This window comes from Dipodomys spectabilis, unplaced genomic scaffold (assembly GCF_019054845.1).
Source record: "Dipodomys spectabilis isolate Male_0828 unplaced genomic scaffold, ASM1905484v1 ptg000032l, whole genome shotgun sequence".
Taxonomy (NCBI): Eukaryota; Metazoa; Chordata; class Mammalia; order Rodentia; family Heteromyidae; genus Dipodomys; species Dipodomys spectabilis.
The window spans coordinates 19,077,036-19,093,655 of record NW_024870709.1 but is presented as its reverse complement, the minus strand read 5'-3'; positions in this window follow the sequence as shown (position 1 = coordinate 19,093,655).

The window sequence follows — 16,620 nt, the reverse complement described above, 5'->3', positions numbered from 1 at the left end:
GATGTGGACAGAAAGGAACCCTACTGAATTGTTGGTGGGAGTGTAAACTTGTTCAATCACTCTAGAAAGTAGTATGGAGGTTCCTCAAAAGACTACTCATAGAGTTCCCCTATGACCCAGCAATCCCACTTTTGGGAATTTACCTGAATGTATCAAGAAAATATCATATATATATATATATATATATATATATATATATATACATATATAATGGAATTATATGCCTCCATCAGATAGAATGGCATCGCCTCATTTGTTAGGAAATAGAAAGTCTTGGAAAATAATATATTAAGTGAAGTAAGCCAGGCCCAAAGAAACATAAGTCCCATGGTCTCCCTTATTTGCAGTAACTAGTATATGTCTAGGACAAGCAGAAAAGGTCAAAAGCTATGGACATATGACCAGATAAGATGATGTTAAGCGAAATGAACCCCAAGATAGGGACACAAGTGTTTTTTTCTCTTTCTTGCTATTGTTTCTAACATATCTATAATGTACTATGTGATTCTTTTGTTTCTTTGTATGTTCCTCCCACCCTCCCCCCCACAGGGTATAAACCCTGTTTTCACTGTGTTTGATGTCAGTGCCCTGCATCTTGTATATACACTTTTCTAATTTGGGAGGGGAAGGAAAAAAACAAAATGTTTAAATGGGGATACAGGTTGACCCGTTGTAACAATGAGATGCACAAGACACTATGTTGAAAAGGAACTTTACAATTTAGGGGGAGAGGGGTGAGGAAGATGGGAGTGGGGGGTAGTGTAGTTGTGGAGGTGGGAGGGAAGGGATGGTAGGGGAAAAAACAAAGGAGGAGGCAAAAATGCCTAATAGGAAATGTACTCATTACCATGTAACTGTAACCCCTCTGTATAGTATTTTTACGATAAAAAAGTATTAAAAATTTAGGGTCATGTGATTTTGAACAACAGCAAGTTGTAAATTTTCCAGAGAAGCCACTAGGCAAAACTTTGGAAAGACTAAAGTCACTGTTGGTTTGGCGCAGAAAGCCTTGCCCAAAGGATATTGGTCTTCATTTTGTCTTTGCCTTTAATCATCAGAAGAGGCTCATCTACATTGTGCACAGGTATCAAAGTCTACAAATGTGCTTGGATTTAAATGTTTATCTTATGTACAAATACCCTCACAAAACATTCAGAATTATGTCTGGCCACATTTAACATATAAAATTGGCACAAGTCATCTCAGCCAACTTTATATCAGCCAACACTAATACAAAATAAAAATTCACACCCTCTACATGAAATTAATTTGTTTTCTACAGGTTAAGGTAAAGAAACGCATCTAGCATTCAAAATTGCCAAGTATGCAGAAATAATCTGAACATCCTTTGAAAAGCTTGAAGAAAAGTAAGCATTTGTCCATTTGCTTGGATAGTTGTTATTTAGAAAACAAAGTGCTTAGTGGTCCATAAAAGAATCAAGTGACCTCAATCTATAAGTTCTTACTGTCATTATTGTTTACCTTCATGAGAATACCAAAAGAATTATTTCTGAGTTGTAGCTACACATCTAATTTTCATCAATACTTAGAGCATGTTTTCTGGCCCACCTTACAACTGAAAAAAGTTCCAAGTGTTGTGAAATGAGCATTTGTACAAATTAAATGAATTTTCATATGTCTTTTGGAAAATGCAGCATTTTTACCAGTGGCTGTTGTAATGTACTTAATCATACTTACAAATATCTCTATAAAATCTACTGTGTGATTCACCGTCAGCTATTTCTAACTTTAGACAGTGTTATTTGAATAAAATTATTACATTTCTATGTAAAGACTAGTACTGTGTTTGCTTCTAATTTTCAGAATTTTAAAGTATTCCCAAAAAATGTCTATTTAAAGTCTGTTTAATAGTGCCTATATAAATTAGAATTGTAGTATTACTGAAAAGTGATGCTGCCATTCTTTTTATTTTAAGGATGACTGGGATTTCTGAAAGATTTTTATACAAAAAGTCTATGGCAGGTTCTGTTAGCTTTGCAAATAGAAAAACCACCTGGATATTTTTAAGCCATTCACCAAATAAAGGTCATTAAATGAGTAAATTTTTATAGTCAGCTAGTGCAAAGGAGATCTCCAACAGGAGTTTAAAAGAGTATTTAACTTTCCCACCAGAATACAATGTATAATTAGTAGTAGTATTCTCCACAAAAAATTTTAAACTGCTGCTATTACCATTCACTACTTTTGAATGGATATATTCAGCTAAGAGGATTTTAAGAAAGTCAGTCATTCAACTATTTTTCTAATGTATTTTTCCATGTGTCTGCCTTACTTTAAAATATCCTAACAGTGAGTAATTTTACAGCACATTATGGAGTCATGAGTATGACATAAAAATCCTTAAAACCTTAAGGTTTTAATTCCCGAAGAATTATCTTTTTGAAGAGTTACTCTTTTTTAGTGGAAGACCAAGATTTCCTTTCTAGATTTATTTTCAATTGTTAAAATTGAATCTCCTTTGTCTATTGTTACATACTACTTTATAAATTTTTCTTCTCATGATACAGATCATATTATCAATCCAGACAGAAATTATATAAACATTTTTGTCAGAGTAGATATAAAAGAATTGGATGTATCTATCTTATTGACTAGTTAGGTTATGTTCAAGACAAGTGAAAAATGTATGTTAGTTAAAAATATTCTTTCTTCTTTAGTATTATATATATATATATATATATTTGACTAATGTTTCATTCTTTTTTATCCATCAATTAATCAATCATAATGCAACTATCAATGCTCAATGGAAGAATATCTGAAAATTAGAAAAGGACATGGACAAGTGAAAATGTCTTATCTTTTTAAAGCTAAAGGCACTCCATAGCTCTCTTTGAATGGAATAGTAAAAATTTTTCTTAAAGTCTCAATGAAACAAAAGTGACTTCATATTTTATTGTACAATCCATGAGGTATTTTAAGTCAGTGTGCTGTCTTCTAATATGATTGACTCCATTCAGAGTAATATTTAAACCTATTATTTATTATATTTTTGTACTTAATTATGTAAGACAATGATTTAAAATGATGGATAATATATTTTCTATTAACTGAGAAATTCAGGATTATTTTTCAGATTTAATACTACATATGTTCTATTATATTAAAAATTATGTGTACAATAATGTTGCTGAAATGCCTTAATTACTGATTAGAACCTTGCATCACACAGTATATCAAATATTTCTTTAGTGTTCCTACTGGTGAAATCTTTGCATTAAGTGTCTGAGATCTTTCTAATTGAAGATTTCCCTATGTGACACATTCAGTTTGTGTCTTATGAAGTTAATATGAGCTAAATAATGACATGGAAATTAACACTGTGGTTTATTTTGACATATGCATATTTTAATTGAATCTTCAAGGTCATGTGAATTAACAATTTATCTAATTTCTCTTGCACAAGTGTGGAGATAACTATGCATATGGATGAAGGAACAATACTCACTGGAATGCATCCTAAAATTTCCTCTGAAAATACTCCTTGAGACATAAGAAATATTAGGAGGGTTTATATCCATATCATCTTAAAGCATTTCAAACTGAACATATTTTGTTAGAAGATAGTATACATAGTATACTCTTAACCAAAATTAAAATTTGTAAGGAAAGGTAAAAATATTTACAGGCTCACTTGATAATTAAAATTATGCATTTGATTAAACTTATCTTACTCTTCACTGAAGGGCAAAGTTTAAATTTATGACTTTCTCTTTTGTACCAAATGCAAAAATAAAAAGGAAAAGATGATAAATATTACAAAGAAAAATCAAGATTAAACGAAAGTTAAAATATCATATCACTATATGGTTTAGGACAAAAATTGTGGTATGTACAAGTGGTAATACCTTGATGAAGAAAACATAAATGTTGTAAATGAAGAGCATACGTTATTAACAGAGATTAGGGCTCATTTATAAAGCACTATATAATGGCAATAAAGTTTACTCAAAGGAAGAAAGAGAGAAAGAAAGAAGGAAAGAAAGAAAGAAAGGAAGGAAGGAAGGAAGGAAGGAAGGAAGGGAGGAAGGAAGGAAGGAAGGAAGGAAGGAAGGAAGGAAGGAGGGAAGGAAAAAGAGAGAGAGAGAGAAATGGAGAGAGGGAGTAAAGAAAGAAAGACCTGATGTTGCATGCGTGCTCAGTAGGTAGAGCAGCGGTCAATAAGGGTAATTGCTGAATACTGAGTTTGCATCTTGGTCCCAGAAAAATAAGAAAAGGAAAGAAAAGAAAGCAAAAAGGGCCAGAAGTGTGGCTCAAGTAGTAGAGCATATGCTTAGTTAAACCCCAGTACTGTCAATACAAAAGGTATTGCCTATCAATAAATATTTTAAATTATAACATGTTGACAAAATTATAATGTTTTTACACTGGGTGTTTAAAGTTAAACTTACAAAAATGTTATCATACACTTAAATTTTTGTATAAAAATTTATCCTAAACTAATAAAGGGAATTTCCTTTTCAAACTTTTGTTAAAAATATATTTGTAATATTTAAGCCAGGTGCTGGTGGCTCATCCTGTAATCCTGTAATCTTAGCCACTCTGAGGATCATGCTTCAAAGTCCATGAGGTTCTTAGCTCCAATTAATTAACAAAAAGCTAAAAGTGAATATATATACATATATATGTATAATATTTAAAGAATTGAAGTTAAATTTTACTAAAACAAGTATGATGATTTAATTTCTCTAATTAAATAAGAAAAATATGACAAATTCAAAGTTCAAAGACATCTGTTTTCAAATCTATGATTGTGCCAAAATCTATTGCTGGTTTTATTTAAATCACAATACTACAGATTCTTCCTTCTGTCATATGTATTCACCTTAGTTTCCCAATTAAGTTCTATATTTACTCATATTTATAATGAGAAGATTTGATAACTAGGGAAGGAGCGTGTTTTGGTTGATTTTTAAAAAATATTCCCTAAAAGGTATACTCATTTTTGCCTTCACATTTTCCATTATCTCTCAAGCACTTCTTTTCATTTTTTCAGTCATTTTTATGTGTAAATAAGAACTGAGGTTTGCCAAAAATCTGTGCTCATTTTCTGGAAGTACAATATTGAGCAAAAAAAACTACCATCTATCCTTGTATGAACTTAAATTATAGTAAAAATGATTTTTAACATGAACTGAAAATTTTAATACGGTTTGACAAATGCTACATTAGAGAGAGTGCCATCCCCACGTTTCCCTACAATCACACAGAAAAGGCCTACAAACCGGAGCTAAGGATGAAGACTGAAAAGAACTACTTTATGAGTATTATCTTTGCATAGCGGCTACATTGTCTGTTTATTATTCCAAGTTTAGTGTATAATTGTATGTTGAGTTTGCCTATCTTCTTGCCTATGCTTATGCTTCTTATGAATTATGACTAGTTGTGATTTTACCTGGTAGAAAACTCTTTTTCTTGTCTATTTTTCTTATTACTTGTATACATTGATACATATATATCTTGCATAATAAGGCTAACAGTAACATTAGATAAAACACTAGATTTCACTAAAGTTGAGTTAGGGAAACTACATATAACTGAAATGCTAAACATCCCTGTTTCCCCAAATAATATCCAAACTCTTGAACCTCCATTCTTCACTCTCCACGCTTTCAATATTAAAGAAAAACATACACATTTTCCCACAAAATGACTACTTTCTTACATATGATTTCTAGACCATCTTTGTATAGGAGAACAAAAGTTAACTCAGTTGCTTTTAATTTAGGCAATGCCATTTCAATACATAGATTGCTATGTTGAGAATACACAAAGTCATAAATAGTGAAATCAAGTTTTAATCTGTACTCTATTTCAGTTTAGCAGTAAGGATGACACTCCTAGAACTTCTTTAATTAGAAAACAACAACAATAATAGTCTATTTGCTTTCTAGCTTTTCATTAACTGGGACAATTTAAAGCCAAGTTGCTAGTCTCCTACATGTACTTTGAGATGATGTCATTCAGATTTGTTTTAGATGTTTGATACATAGTGTGTTTCTAAATAAATATTCCCTGACCTAACACAAAGATGTTACTAAGTACTAATTAGATCCAGAATTGCAAAAATAAAACAAATAGCATATTTTCATAAACATGCTCACCATATTCCATGGTTATCATGCAATATTTTGCCATTCCACCAGTATAAGTTCTTAATTATCCTAGATAACTGTCCCAATGATATAAAAATGACTTTATTTTTGCTGTCTATTGCCCACCTGCTTCACAGATTCCTTTTTATGGTTAAAGGTGATATACCGAGATGTTAGAGCTATGCAAATCTTTTAATGAATACATTTCTTTTTGAACAGTGTCACCTCTTCCTTCATTTTCTCCAAGTTTTTCCATCCCAACCACTTTTTCCCACAAGATGTATAGTTCATTTCCAACAGAGTGTCTAGTAAGTATTACTGCTGCATTTGTTCACCCTTTGTCCCACCATTTCTGTGAGCCTACTTACTTTCAAGCAGATAAACTTACATACAAGACAAAAAAGTACGGGAATCATAAACAATGACAGAAGACAAGGGGAGAGTAAAATAACAACAAAAAATCCTCATCTTTCCATTTCTTGGTCACAGATTCTTTGAAGATCAAATAAAAATACATGTTGTAGCATTAAAAGCTAAAACACATAATGAAGTAATTGGTTTCAAGGATTGCCTAGAAAATTTTGGCTCAATTAAAGCTGGAAAAGGGAAAATAATAGAGTAGAAATATGAACAGTAAAGTGATTTGACAGAAATAAAATTAGTAGTGGTTCGGAAGTGAGGAAACTGTGACATCACACAAACTAATTTTTATTTTAGAATTTTGAAATTTAGAAGATTAAAAAGTATTCATGAGTCTAAAGGGAATGTTCATTATTGTAAGTGTGCCTGTTTGTTTTCATAATAAAAACCTGACAGGAAATAAAAGTCAAGTTTCAATAGGATGAAAGCTTAATATACAAATAAAAGAAAATGTAGTTTTATGTGTGAATTTTCCAATAAATTTGAGATCCCAACACCATTAGGAGCATCTCCCTTAAATAAAAAAGGATATTCATTCCCGTGTCAGTACACAGAACAAGGCAGATGTAAACCAGCTGTCAAGAGTTATCTTCCAAAAGATTCTCTTGGAAGTGGCACTGTAGCTCAAGTGGTAGAGTGCTAGCCTTGAGCTGAAGAGCTGAGGGACAGCAGTACACACACACACACGTGGCAAAAGATTCTCTTTATCAAGAGACTCAGTAGATAATTACTGAAACCAATAAAAGAAGATGGGAATATTAGAAATTTTACTAATTTCAAGGAGGTGTCACAAACGCATTGTCGAAATTAAATTATGAGCGAGAATCATGGCATGTAATAAGGTTTCTCAAAGTTGAAGTGCCAGTTTAAGATCAGTAGCCATGGATTTCTAGTGAAATCAGTAGACTCCAGGCTATCCACTTCTTTTTGGTATTACTTGAAAACTACTTGGGTGCAGTATAGAGACATTTACTGGTAGATAGTTTCCAGTGTTGGTATTGTGCCAAATGAGGGCCACAATTGGAGAGAATTGAGAATGTCTGTGATACTAGAAAGAGAATTCTTAAAATAATAAACCAATTAATCTAAACTTAATAACAATAAAATTTTTGAAGGAGGTGAACAATATACTGAAATAAGTGAATGAAGAAATATGATTAGACTAGAATTTGGTTGTAAATAAATGATCATAGTGAGCTTATTTAAATAAAGTATGTAGGGAAGGAAACTGAAGCGATTGTACTGAAAGTACTAGGAGATAAAAGATGAAAGAGATACCGAAAAGAAATAAATGTTGATGACTGAAGCTAAAAAAATAGGCAAGAAGGAGCAGAAAGTTAAATCAACAACTTGATTCTAAATCATTATCTGGAAGTCATCAAACGACAAGAAGAGGAAAGGACAAGGTGATATATTTGAAAATCTTAACCTAGTTTTGTGTTTAGTCTTTAAAAAAGACTGAACAAATATTATCTGGATTTAGAAATAATAATATCAACCATGTTTGAGGTTAGAAAAGAGCTTTTTCAAAGCTTATTTGCTTTAGGTATGAAAAATCACTTCCTCAAAACATTGTGCCAAGTAAATTTTCTCAGGTGAGAGGGAAATTTCACTTAAGACAAAGACTTTAGAAAACGCTGACAGAAAAGTTGTATTTAAAAAGGTTTGATTGTTATAAAGTTGCGATTCATGGCTTTTGCTATGAGATTATAGAAATTTTAGGAAATCCATGAAGAAGAACATATATATATAGAGAGAGAGACAGATAGACAGACAGACAGAGAGAAACAGAGAGAGACAGAGAGACAGAAAGAGACAGAGAGACAGAGACAGCGACAGAGAGAGACTGGTAAATAAATGAGGATGTTGGAGTTGTCTCTATTAGCGGAAGTGAATGGTGAAGACACCATGTTCACTTCAGAAGTCCCAGAATACATACTCTGAGTTGGTCAAAATGTCAATGGTGCATCAAATTCATTCAACAGCATTAGTATCAATGATGTAACATATGCCGTGAACCAGAGCAAGCTCTAATCTTATTTTAAAAACATAAACTTGTTTAATACTTTCAATGACTTTAGGATGGAGTATTTATTGTAATTACTCTTTTAGGTATTGAGGAAATTGAGAATTAAACAGATATGTATCTACTCAGATCTTTAAATTAGTGGTAGTCTTAGAGGTAGAATTTGAAAGCTAACATTTTGGTGATAGTTCATATTCCACCTTAGCATAATTAAAAACTAAGTCTATTTAAATGTTAGTAATAATAATTTATCAAATATCAGGCTGCAATTAGCTCACTGAGGAGAAATACATACTGAAGCAAAGACAGTTATAAACAAATATCCCTCTATTCTTTACTTTTTAAAATAATTCACATTTTGTTAAAGATGATGATGCAATAATTAAAACATTACTCCATGGCCTTTGCGTACTTCATCTGACATAATGATATGGTTGTGTCTTTGCCAAAGGTGGATAAAGGAATAATAAATCAATTAAAAGAATTATCCAGTTTAGAAAGATAGCCCTATTTTTCTTCCCATCTTTCTGCTTCTTCAGGGATTCAGAATAGACATACTAACTTGAGCTGCTGATGTTGCCTTGTGCCACAAATGGTCCTGAGGAAAAATGAGTTCTCTAGAGATGCACTGGTACTGCCAGAAGCCTTGGACTTCTTAATTGCAGTTAATTTCAAGAAAACACAGAATCTTATTTTCTAGTAAAATAGCTTATTGGAAACCCACATAGCCATTGTTTTAGTGCAGAGTTGTGTTATTGTTGCTTTTTTTCCCTGATAAATACAATCACTACCTAAAAATCATCCAGAAGTTACTGGAGGATGCAATTTTATCAAACAAAAGAAATGGCAGGTGCTTTACTAGGTAAGAATCAGTCAATGGCTCATTGTATTTGGAATATACAGAAGGATAATATTGATAGAAAACTTCAGCAAAGAATGTTTCAGTAGTAATGGTTTTTAAAGCAAATATAGTAGTGAATTATGTAATGAGATGAACAAATAGTATAAACAGAAGAATACACGGAGATAATTTGAATGCATATATAAGATTATATCAAATGTCTTGGTAAGAAATATAGAGATACGATGGTAAATAGCATTTCAGTAGCATCTGCAAAGGTCTATGTTTTTGAATTTATGGTTCAGTTTTGTATTATCAGATGGAAGGTGAGGGTGGCATAACATATCTTTAGTTCCAGCATTTAGGAGGACTATGAAAGAAAGATGTTACCAAATTCAAGTTCAGGCAGGTCAGTAGTAAAACACTCTAGAAAGAGACAGACACACACAGAAAGAGACAGTGACAGACACCGAGAAAGGTGAACTTTGTGATGGCATATGGCTGTAATCTCTGTTATTCAAGAGATGAAAGTAGGAGAATTATAGTTAAGCCAGCTATAAGAAAAATATATGACCTTATTTGAAAATTAACTAAAGGAAGAGAGTCTGGCTCAAATGGTACAGTTCTTGCTTAGAAAGTATAAGGCTCTGATTTCAAACCTTAGTCTTACTGAAAGAGAGAAAGGTACATATGTGTGAGAGAGAAGGGTATACAGCTATATAGAGAGATGTATTTTCTTTTCAACATGGAGGAAATTAAAACATATATGCATATATATAAGATATGTCTGCACACACATATACATGTATATGACAGAGATAAACAATTAGAGAGGAAGACAGAGGCAGACAAAAATGAAGAAATTTTCAAATGGTGTGAATTTCTATTTAAGTGTGATGCTGTAAGTGAAATTTTCAAATAGAATAGAATCAATTTAAGTCTTTCAAATGAAATAAATAAACATAGAAGTCCAGACATATAGGTGTCCCACCATATAGCACAATATATAAAACAACTTTGCACCTGCATAAAGTTAATTTATAAATGCTTGCTGGTGAGTGTTAAATTACAACATTTTTAGTGCTGAAATATATTTAGGCTTTTGATCAGACTTTGTGAAATTTTCACTTGACTTCTAAATTCAAAAATAAGAATAATCGTGAGAGAATATGTTAGGAATGAAATATCTAAAACTGAAACTGAGAACTTCATGGTTCATTTGAGAAAGAATAGTTCAAGAATATTTCTATGGCAAATTGTTTATATGCCAGTAAATTCTCTAATCGACATTTCATCAGTCTGCTAAAGTTTCATCTGAGCAAGACAGTATAACTAATAAATTTATCTCATTTTCTGTCTTCCTCAAGAAATATATTTTGTAAAGGCTTGAAACTTTATGATATGCTTCTTCAAAAATCCTTAAACTTAAAAATGCCTTAAACTTAAGAAAACTTTTGAGAAAAGGCAAGCAATCTACACATTAAGCTTTCTGTTGAATTATATATATATTTAAATTATGCATTTATTGAGATCCTACCGGATTTATCAGCAGGTTATAATTAAGAACAGATGATTATTTCTCTGTATGAAAATTATTATTAAAGTGGTTTAAAGTATAAAATATACTTATCTTTATGACCTTTCTACTAATTGATCCTTCATTAAAATTTCTGTTTGGCTCCTTGAACATTGAAGTAGTTCCATTTCACAGGAAGGTATACATACAAGGCATACTGTTCTATCCTTACTTTTGTTCATTTGTCTGTGACACAGAAACCACTACTATAAAAATGGAAAAAGATAATGTATACACTAATTTCCAAAGTTAGATAGCATTTTAAGTTTTCAACTAGAAAAATACTCGCCTAAAAACAGTTTCATTATATTTACTGATAAACATGTTGATATGTTTTCCAAGAGAAATATTTATATCCTAAAATATTTCATAAAAGTTGACTTTTTATCCATGTTAACATGATAACTACCATAACAATATGTTCATTTCTTTCTTTTTTTGGGGGGGGGGGTGGTCAGTCGTGGGGCTTGAACTCTGGGCTTGGGCGCTCTCCCTGCGCTCTTCAGCTCATGGCCAGCACTCTACCACTTGAGCCACAGGGCCACTTCTGGTTTTCTCGTGGTTAATTGGAGATGAGTCTCATGGACTCATCAAGGGCTGGCTTTGAACCGCAATCCTCAGATCTCAGCCTCCTGAGTAGCTAGGATTACAGGTGTGGGCCACCTGTGCCCGGCCTCATTTATTTCTAACATTTAAGAATTAAGGACACATAAGCAGTCTAAAGATCTAAGTATACTCTTTTTTTTTTCCTTATGTGGTGCTGGGGAATCGAACCCAGGGCCTCATGCATGCAAGGCAAGCGCTCTACCACTGAGCCACCTTCCCAGCCCCCTAAGTATACTGTTACATAACAAATATTTGCCAAATATACATGTCTCAAGCCTAGGAAAAATGATAGTTTGGGAAACCCTCAACAGTCCTGACTCATTATAGCTTAAATTCTAGATTATGTCTTTTATTTTCTAACTAATACAAATATTCTTAATAAAATATTTTCAAATCTTGCATACGCTACATTTACAACACATCTCAATTTGTTCACAACATTTTCATCATATATACATGATCTCTACTTATACACAGCTAAGAAGTATATACATATGTGTGAGTTGTCCCAATTACATTTAAAAGATTTCTAAATACCAGAAATCAGATTCAAATACCAGAAATCATTTTACTTTAGTATTTGTAATAAAATTAAGAAAATATTTATTATAGAAGAATATGTTTTATTTTGAAGTAAAAGTATAACACCATCAAAATGATCCCTATAAATGTATTTAGTAACTATGTGTCAACTCGGTACTAGTGTTGTTCCAAAATTTCTTGTAGGTTTTTTAAGATTCATTTGCATAATTCTGTCAATTATAATTTAAGTCTGTATACTGACTTACAGTGGAAAACCATCCTGTCTTGCCAAATTACAAATAGGCATTTATTTGGTAGTATGAATTTCATTTGATCTTAGATGTTGACATATTTTGAGAAAAATGTAAATTGCATGCACTACCATTTTTTGTATGTTGAATACTTGGAATGCATTAGCTTTGTTTCAAGAAAAATTCAAATTTGAATTACTACGAAACTTCTTTATGGCATTCATTATGACTCAACCAACAAGAATTGACATAGTATATAAATCATTAAATTCTCTGTCTTCTATGTCTTTCAGCAGGTTCTATAAACCAGCCGTGATTCATGGCATTTGCTTGCAAACATTGAATGATTTTAACCATCAAATGCATTATATTAAACAAAAAATAGCCTCAGAAAAACTGAACAAACATTTTTAACATGTATTATGCATTGTAATGAAGAAATGGAACCATGTGATTTAATTATAACAAAGCTCAAATTTTAACTTGAAACTAGATCCTTATCTCTAACCTTGTAACAATATCATATCAAAGTGAATCAAAAATACCTCAGTATGTGACCTAAAGCTATGAAACTACTATAGAAAAGAGAAAATACTATGATTTATAGACCTAGGTAGAAGATAACTCGAAGAGTTTAGCAAATAGAAAATGACAAATGGGATTGAATTAAGAAAGCAGAGAGGTGTATAAGAATGAAGAAGAAGGGAAAGCAGGGAGAATTAAGGCAAAGATTCATCATACATACCACAGAATTGAGAAAAAATAAGGCCAGGGGTGTGTGGAAGGGGGAGTGAAGATGTTGAAGTAGTGACACAGATCAAGATGCATTGTGCACATAAACCGCTTTGTTAAATGGCAGAAAAGTCCATCCATAACCTAAAATAAGAACAGTGGAAGATAGGGTAGGGTTGGATGGATGGGTGATATGTTAAAAGGGGTGACATTGATCAACATGCACTGTATTCATAAACTGCTTCAGTGAATGACAACTCCTTTGTACATCTACTTAAAGATATTACAAATATTTTCTTTAAAGGCCTCTGCATATTGAAATGTATAGTTATTAAGGCTTAAATGTCATCCTCTAGAATTGGAGACTTTGCCAGCTACAAATCTGAAAGAGTCTAATAACCACAATATATAAAAAGCGCAAAGCCTAAATCCTCAAAGAAACAATATCCCAATTAAAAAATGGGCAAAGAAACTAAATAAATCTTTTTCAGAAGTACAAAAAATGCTAAATAAATTCATAAAAATGCGTAGTATCCCAGTCCACAGAGGAAATGTAAAACAAACAAAATTTAGATTCCATCCTACTCCAGCCAAACAGACCATCATGACGAATTGGAACAAAAATAAACACTGGCAAAAATACAGAAGAACCCCAATACACTGTCAGTGGGAATATAAATTAATGCAACTACTATGGAGAGCAGTATAAATATTCCTGAAAAATCCTAAAACTTAGAACTCATCTATGATCCAGCCAAACTACTCTTGGAGATTCTCTCTCTCTCTCTCTGTCTCTCTCTCTCTCTCTGTCTCTTTGTGTGTCTGTATACCTGCCTACCTACCTATCTATACAAATACAAATATACACACATATACATATATATTACATATGAAACATATATCACATAGGATACACATAATAAATGATATATATAACCTATCTTCATGTATATGAAACATAAATTACATATATTCTCTGTGGTATGTGTGACATGTGATGTGTGATATATCATATATATGATATGTTATATTATTTGAATCAAAATAGATGGACCTGAAAAAATTCATATAGAGTGATGTGAGGCTTAGAGCAACTAAGAGTACATATTTTCTTATTCATATATGGAAGAACTAAAATATAAATATATTTTAAAACTCATACAGGGCCAAAAGCATACATAATCAAACTGACTAAAGAATGGTTTATGAAGAAATAAGATTCTATAGTATTATTATTTTGAAGAATTAATAAACAATGCAACAAAATGAGTACCAGGATGTTGAAACATGTCTTGCCTGAAGGGAATGGTGACTTCGTAGCATAGTAAACAATATGCATGTGTGAAAATTGAACTAAGAAACTTGAGATGAGTGGGAACTGGGATAGGACAACTGGTGGGGGTGTTAGAGAATGATGAAAGAAAGGACTCTTAATAAATAGCAATCTAAACATTTACACGGGAGAACAGAGGAGGATATTCTTAGGAGAGGATTGCAAGGACCCAATAGCTATGTGCATAAGGTCATATAAAATGATGCTTATTTAAATGATGCTTATTTCCAAGAAATGGAAATATGAGGTTTTTCATTATATTGTTTTTGGTTCTCCCCACCATCCCTTTGGTTTAGTTCTTTCTGTCCTTGTTTTTGATATCTGTACTTTTGTCTTGTATATAAGTTTATCTGATTTGGGAAAGGGAAGGGGAAGCACAGAAACGGTGGAAGAAATGTGAATCAACTCAGCAATGAAAACCACTAGACTCTATGTTGGAAATGAACTATATAACTTTGGTGGAAGGAATGTGGGGAGGGGAAAGTTGTAAGAGAATGAGGGAGGGGGTTGCATTGTTCGAAAGAGAATGTTCTCATTACAGCACCTTTACAATATTTTAAAAAAGATGAATGATACACATAAATTGACATGTTAAATTAAAACTCCTGGCACATTAGTTTGAACAAAACAGTAAATGTATTTTTAAAGAAATAAGGAAAGACCTCATGTTTGAAAAAAAGTGAAATGTGTGTGTGGCATTCTCTTTGGGAATAAATAAACAAATCTGCATAGGTATTTATAAACTAATATAATTAAGACTATGATAAAGACTATGATAAAAATATAGTGATAAATGATTCACTACAAGTATACAGGTGCTATTCTAACTTGTTCTGTCCACATAAAAATAAGCACATGAGAATATTAGAAGAGTGCACAGAAATAATTTGAACAGAATTGATTCATTAATTTCTATTAGATCTCTGGTGTGCTGATTCACCGTACTGCAGGGAATGCTCATGGCCTAATATAACCATTTACAATCAATAAAAACAATAAAGTAAATAAAGCTTCAATGAAAACTATTCTGACCAAAGCAACAACTGTGTCTTTTGGGAAAACATGTTGAGCTTCATCAGTGTTTAAACTTTTAAAGATGGCGATAGCCACACTTCTAGTGGTTAATCTCCATTTGTGGCTAACAGAGCCTATAGTTTGTGACATTAAAAACATTTACTTTACCATTATTCAAGTTTGGATATCCTGTTTATTGGTGAGAGTGGGATATTGATATCTTTTATTATCATTGTACTAGAGATTAGGTATACTTTTTTCCCCTTTGGCTTTTTAAAAAATTATCTGTGAGTATTTATACTAAGGGATTTTAATTCAACTATCAGGTTATAAGTACAGTACCTTTTGATTAATGTCACCCCTTCCATCAAGTTATAGAAATGTCCAACCATTTTGATGATGATGGGTGACCATTTGGTGCATAATAGGCATTGTTAAGTTTTCTTGATGGAAATTCCCCTGTATTAGAATGATCTAATTGCCTCTAATTTTTGTTTAAAATCTTCTATATCTGATATGAGGGTCAAAGCTATTTGTCTATTTATGCTTGTATTTACTATACATTTGCTTGATAAGCCTTTCAATTTAGGCCCATAAATTTTTTTCAGAAATTTTTTTTTTGTGAAAAACAGATTATCAGGTCTTGCCATTTAATCCAACTTGCCGTTCTATATATTTTTAATGAGACTGAGTTCATTAACAATAGCACTAAAAGGAAATTTCATGCTAATTTTAAAAAGACTTATTATGGTTCATGGTTTCAGGGTTTTCAATGATAACTTGGCCTTGTTTGCTGTGATCCTATGGCTACGTAGTACAAGAAGTAAAGCAAAATTGCCTATCTCATGGTAGTCAGGAAGCAGAGAGATGAATGATCTGGTATTCAACATGTCCTTTATAGACACAACCCTAATGACCTAACTTCCTTTTAGTCTGATCTCCTTAAGAAGCACCACCTCCAATTACACTTCAGCTAGAGACCAAGCCTTTACCACAAGGGTTTTGGGGGAATACTTGAGAATTAAATCATTTATTAATCAAATTAGACTTGCATTATATAAGTATTGAGCAGCTCTATCACACACCATCATTCACTCTATATTTAAGGCAGTATTTCTCAAACTACTAGTATGTATAAACTTACTTGAGGAAATAATAAAAATCCAGGTTATTATTTAGTAAC